This window comes from Homarus americanus, unplaced genomic scaffold, assembly GCF_018991925.1.
Source record: "Homarus americanus isolate GMGI-L3 unplaced genomic scaffold, GMGI_Hamer_2.0 scaffold23617, whole genome shotgun sequence".
NCBI classification, from domain to species: Eukaryota; Metazoa; Arthropoda; class Malacostraca; order Decapoda; family Nephropidae; genus Homarus; species Homarus americanus.
In genome coordinates, this window is record NW_024720711.1 from 566,917 (window position 1) to 573,493 (window position 6,577).

Below are 6,577 nucleotides of genomic sequence, written 5' to 3' on the forward strand. Positions count from 1 at the left end.
ATCAATGTGCTTCGTTCGGTGCATGTGCTTTATTTTCATTTAGCACCGTTTAAAGAGGCCATTGTTTATGATCAACAACCAGAAAACAGGCAGATACATCACTCAAAAAAATATGAGGGAACATGGTATGATACAAGACATGATAAAATTGAACGAGGAGGATGAACAAATAGACAGAGACTGATAAAAGCTAAGGAGTGTGGTTAAAATGAACCAAAAAAAGGAATAAATGGAACTAGTGATTTGGGGACGAGATAGGTGAGCAAGGGCAAACAAACTGGTGAAAGTGTTTGTGTGAATGTGCATGCTTGGTGTCAATGTATGGAGTAAGGTGTACGTTGAGGAAGACATGTGAGCCAGTTAGTCTTCCACGTGAAGATTTTTATATTGCAAATCACAAAATTACTTAAGTCACCTTATACAACATGTTTTAAACCACGGTGAATGGAAACAAATCTTCTTATTGACCATAAAATTTCACCACACAAAGACAGCGTGCAGAGGTGTTAGCTCTCTCCCATTGCCTCCTGTCAATATACATACACATCTCTTTACCAAAGGAAGTGTATACAAAGATACCGTAAAGGGAGCTGGGCAGCCTCACCCATCATGGAGACATAAACAAGTCGGACTACCCATAACACTATTAACCTCCCCACTACACATAACCACTATTTCATCCACTCCCTCTAGGTATGCCTTCTATTGCCCTCACATCTCCACCCCTTGGGGATGTAGCTGGATAAAATAGTTCAGTCTTCTTTTGCCTCCTAGTATCAGAATAGGAAATACAAAATAAGATAGAATGTCATCACCATCACATTAAACGAAGAGTGATATAACACGGGAAGCAATAAACCCCGGCAAGTACCAATACCTAGTGAAACCGGCAAGAGAATTTGTGAGTTTAATGGCTCACCTCTTCTGTTCCACAGGGGTAAGAATTGGGGGCAAGGTGTGGTGGGTGGTAGGGGTAAAACAGGGCATGGAGGTCCGGTGGGGGCAGCCTAAGGTAGTGTGCCTTTCTGCAATCAGATGTGTGCATTATGTTGTGGCCAGAGGTGGAGGGTTTCTGTGTGCCTAGCGATATTTGCTGGCACTCAGACTTGCTGATTCTGCTTCTATTACTCTGGACCAATGGTGATTATTTTGCTGTGGACCATTGGTGGCGTGTTAGTGTTACTGAAGACACTTGGAATTATAATCTGAACTGTTACTGTGGACTAATGTTGATTGTATTGTTAGTGTTTACCATGGATAGTATTTACTGAATCATGTGTTATTGTATGTATGTATGTATGTATGTATGTATGTATATATATATATATATATATATATATATATATATATATATATATCTATCTATCAATAATTATATTATATATATATATATATATATATATATATATATATATATATATAAATTTTAGTCCATATAACACGCGGTTTTGAACATATAATCAACAGACCTTACTCCAAGCAGAATCAAGACCCTCGACCTGCTTGGTGTGACATTTGAACTGCACCGGCTAGGCCACAAGGACACAAAAAGAAGTTCTAGACTCTGTTATATTTCACTAAAGCCTGTTCATCGAGCATTTAGTGATACAGTGAACCTCATTGGAAACTGCCGTGCCTCTTATGTGGTGTCAGTGGCATTTTCCGAATCCAGCTGGTATGAAACGCGAGTACATATATATCTTCATTTTTGGTTCATATAACACGCGGACTTTAGACATATAATCAACATACTCTTCAGCAGGAATCGAACCCTCGACCTACTGGGTGTGACTAGGGGAACGCCACGGCTGAGCCACAAGGATACAAAAGCAGTTCTGTACTATATATTTCACACAAGCTCTGTTCATCGAGCTGATGGCGCTGTGAACTCTCGTTAGAAACTTGCATTATTACATGGGCTCAGTAGCATTTTCCTGAATCCAGCTAGTATGAGCAGAACACATATATACTTTCTTTTTTAGTCCATATAACCTTGGACTTTGAACATATAATCAACGACCTCACAAGCAAAGATCGAACCCTCTAGGCCTACTGGGTGTGACTGAGAACGCTACTAGCTAGCCACAAGGACACTAAAGCAGTTCTAGACTCTGTTATATTTCACACAAAACTGTTCATCGGAGCTGATGGGTGAAGCACGTGGGAAACTGCCCGTGCTCTTATTATGGTGTCGGTAGAATCGAATCCAGCTGAAACGCGAGGTACTATATGTAGCATTTTAGTCCATATAACATGCGGACTTGAACATATAATCAACGACCTCACCAGCAAGAATCAGGCACTGACCCTACAGAGTCTAGAACTTTTAGTGTCCTTGTCTTGGCAGCTGTATTGATATATATATATATATATATATATATATATATATATATATATATATATATATATATATATATATATATATATATATATGATTGCCAGGCGCTGTGGTAGGAAAGAACCGAGTGGTGGGAGGAGGGAGGTGGGAGGGGGAGTGGTGGGGAAGGGGCGAGTGTGTGAGGAAGGGGCAGAGTGGTGGGAAGAAAGAGTGGTGGGAAGAAAGGGGCGAGTGGTGGGAAGGGAGTGGTGGGAAGGGGCAGTGGTGGGGAGAAAAGGGCAGGTGGTGGGGAGAAAGGGCGTGGTGGGGAGAAAGGGCAGTGGTGGAGAGAGTGGTGGCGGGATACATGGCAGCAGGGACACGGACACAGTTGCCGGAGTCAAACTGAACTCTCTCCGTGCATGGTATCCTCAGGGGGTGTCGTTGGGCCTGGGCGAACGGCGTCTGTATGTAAACCACAAGATACATCTGGTCAGGTTTATGTGTTATTTATATAAATGTTTGCTGCTGGACACTTTTCTGTAGCAAATTGCTTTGATTACGTAGGCATTACATACACCAGCAGACTTCACAGGTGGTAAAAATAGGAGTTTTGAGAGAAACATATATCATGCAAAATACATTATGGCACATTGGAAAATAATTCATACTGCACCTCTGTCGATATTATTAAGGGATCTACATAAGGTACCATCAACACATTATGGTGAAAAATGTATGTCTTCGCCTATAAAGGACATTTACTAATGGCCAACATAGTCATAAGATAAAAATATATAGTTGCATTTGAAGACACTTGGGCTTTTGTATCTCTCTGGGGACTGGTTTTAATTTCATTCATCCATCAGGTCTCTCCTTCCTGCCCTTGTACCCTCAACTTTGCATTAACAGTAGTTGTTATCCTCCCATCCCTAATTATATAGAGAAGATATCTAATTTTTCTTTTCTGTACATTTCAAGTATTTCTCTTTAAGTTTTTGCTCATGTTAGAACTTCTTCATTTGTTTTCTCTGTCAGTGTAGCTTATTCTTAGCATTCGTCTATAGCACCATCTCAAAGGGCTCCAACCTCTTTCTGGTGTTTGCTGAAAGTGTGCGCTTCTGACCCATATATCAGTCCTTGCCATATAAAAGCATTTCAGTAACCTTTACCTCAAATTGAAGTTAGTGTCACTTTTTATTAAGTCCTTTAGATTGTTAAATTCTGTTTTTGTTAATATTTTTGTTTTGATTTTTTCGTACATCTACCATCACACCTATGGTTGGTGGAGCACTTCCCAGAGTTTCCGTTGTTAAGTAGCAGTCAACAAAGTGAAACACTGGGATTAACCAGATTTATTAAAATGAATTTAAGTCATCATCAACTGCTCAGTTTCAGTACCAATCCAGACTAAATGATTGACTCAGATAACAATTTGACCAGTCCTTCTGACCCACCTTGACAAATTCTCGAGGCAGTTGTTGAGTGTTCAGATGTGCCAAGTGCTTACTTACTGCCATTTTAATTGTTCTTTTTTTATGGATGAACATGATGAGAAGGAAGACACGGTGAAAGTAGAGGAACTATAATGCTGTGTTGAGCCAATATATCCTATGAAGTGCAGAGCCTTACCTACCACTCAACTCTAAAAATAACCTAACCAAATATCTCCTTCTGAGACGCACATTTAATAAACTAACCAAATAAAGTAAGTAAGTGGGGAGGAGGGAAAGAGAACAAATATAATACAATAATGCCGAAAAGAAATATGTTTAATGAGTTAACTGACCGGGTGCAATACTCCAGGGCTAAAAAAATAAACAAAGCGGATGTGGCCGGGTTTAGGATGAGGTCGCCATATCAATTTTCGAATGCCATTGCGCAGTCATCGTACGAACCTATTGTCTCAAATAGCATAATTACATGTATGTTCACTTATGCATGTTTTAGAAATACAAACAAACATAAAGCGAGATCACTTTCTTGTTATTGTTACGCCAGCATGGGGATAATAGTGCACATTTTGATGAAACTATTGTCCTCATTTCCCAACAACAAGACATAGGTGGTTTCTAATATCTACGTCACCGCCAACAGCAGCACAGGTAAGAACTACCCGAACAGTAATCACAACTGTAACGGTGAAAACTGAAAGAACAGAACTACTAACGCTGGTTCATAGCATTTACAACAATCACAACAGTAGTAACACCAGTAGAAATATTCACAACGTCAGCAGGTGCAGCCAGCCAGCTCAATATCCCCTTCCACACAATGACATAACGTAGTGACATAGGAGACGACGTTCCTTGCCTCCGCTCAGTTTGATCTAAGTAGCAACAATACTAATGAACCGCCCAGCTATCATATAGCCATTATTTATGTCGGTACAGAGACGAGGCTCGATTATGCCTCTCCAGACGACTCACTAACAACGACCGAAACAGAGTCGGCTCATACGTTTTCAAGAGCAACACAGGTTTAGATTCTCAACCATACTGTGCCCTGGGAGAATCATCGGATCATGGTGTCACCTGGAAATAGGGCGTATATATAAAAATATATATCCATGTCCAGTGTAATAAAGAGTTATAATAAACCACCCGGGAGAGCAGGAAATTACGCTAAGTAGCGGAAGGTTCCACGCCAGGGATCGGAGTGAGTCACGCCAGTGAGAGAAAAGACGTAGGCAAGGCGCACGGAGACTCACTGCGCAGGAGAAAATGGTAAGGAGTGGACAGTCACACTAGGGAGGAAACCAGAAGTGGGGGAGTTTTCATAGACAAAGATAACGACGTACAGTACAAACAAAAATCATCGTGCAGCTGTGAGAACACGTTTACATAGGTAAATAACTTAATTATTTTCTCAATCGAAATTTAATTTCACTCCTTTGTAAATCATTTTAAGTACCTCTGCTAAAGTATTCAAGTTAACGATGTGCAAAAGACCTCATCAAAGGTACCGCATAGTTTATTATCCGTTTGCACTCAATATTTACGGAAGGTTTTAAAGAACTGGATTTATAACAAACGTATGAAAACGTTATGCCAAGTGCAACAAAGGACAGAATATCGAGAAAGTTCTCAGCAGCAGGGTCTGCACTTGGCAAAAATAACTACACAAGACAGGAAGTTGTCTTCTGAGACGTATCAATACCGTGACACCAACGACTTCTCAAGTACGTAACACGGTCACCAGACGACTACACAAGCTTGGATTTGTATCCTGTCAATATAGTGAACATGAGAAGAAAGCTCCTCTGCTGTTAAACCTTACTTTATCCTGCATTGCGCCAGCTATTTTAAGGCGTCCCACTCAAATTTCTTCCAATCTATTATAACCTGTTATTTAGCCCTCCACTTCTCACTCCTGCTCACACTCTCTCCTCTCTCTCCTCTCTCATTCATCACTTCTACCACCATCTCAGGGGCTGCTTTGACGACAATTTTGCCGATGACGATTGCAGTAGATTTAATTCTCGTTCAGTAGTCTAGATTAAGTCTTGAATGTAATGATTGGGCTGTATAAACTATTTGTGGTGGTGGTGTGTGAAGGATACTGGATGTGATGATAAATGGTGCAGTGATAGTGGTGATAAATGGTATGGTGATGGTGCTAGTGGTATGAAGGATGGGGAGAAGATGGCAGAATGGTGATGTGGTGGTGGTGTTCTTACTCTGGCTGATGTTCAACCTCACACAAACGAAGCCAATTATTCTCTGCTTACAGGTCAACTTGTAGTTATGTCACAACTCAACCATAACCAGTCTTACAACAACCCACCGACTATATCTGCCCCCTCGACGCCAGTACCGTCTTTAGAATTTGTATACATGATAGCGAGTTGGAAAAGCTAGGACAGAGGTAATAGTTACGTAACATTCATAGTGGGGTGGGGAGGATGGAGGTGATGTAAGGAGTTGGAAAGAGTGTGTGGAGAATCTCAGAAAACTTTTCTGATTAAGCGAGTGATTTTCCAATTAGGTCAAAGTTTCACTCCACTATCATGACAACATAACTCAAAAACATGGCCATCGACAAGCCTATAACACTTCTCTAACAAGCTCCATCTAAATACAAAGAAATGAACTTAACAGTAATCAGGTCAAGACATAATTATTCTTCGTCTTTCTTTATCAACTGACCTCATGGCTAACATTCATAATGCAAAAACTAATCACCAGCGATCAACCTAACCAGACTTGTGTTTAAAGTTTTGTTATTCATGTCCTAACACGAACACCATGATATAATGTT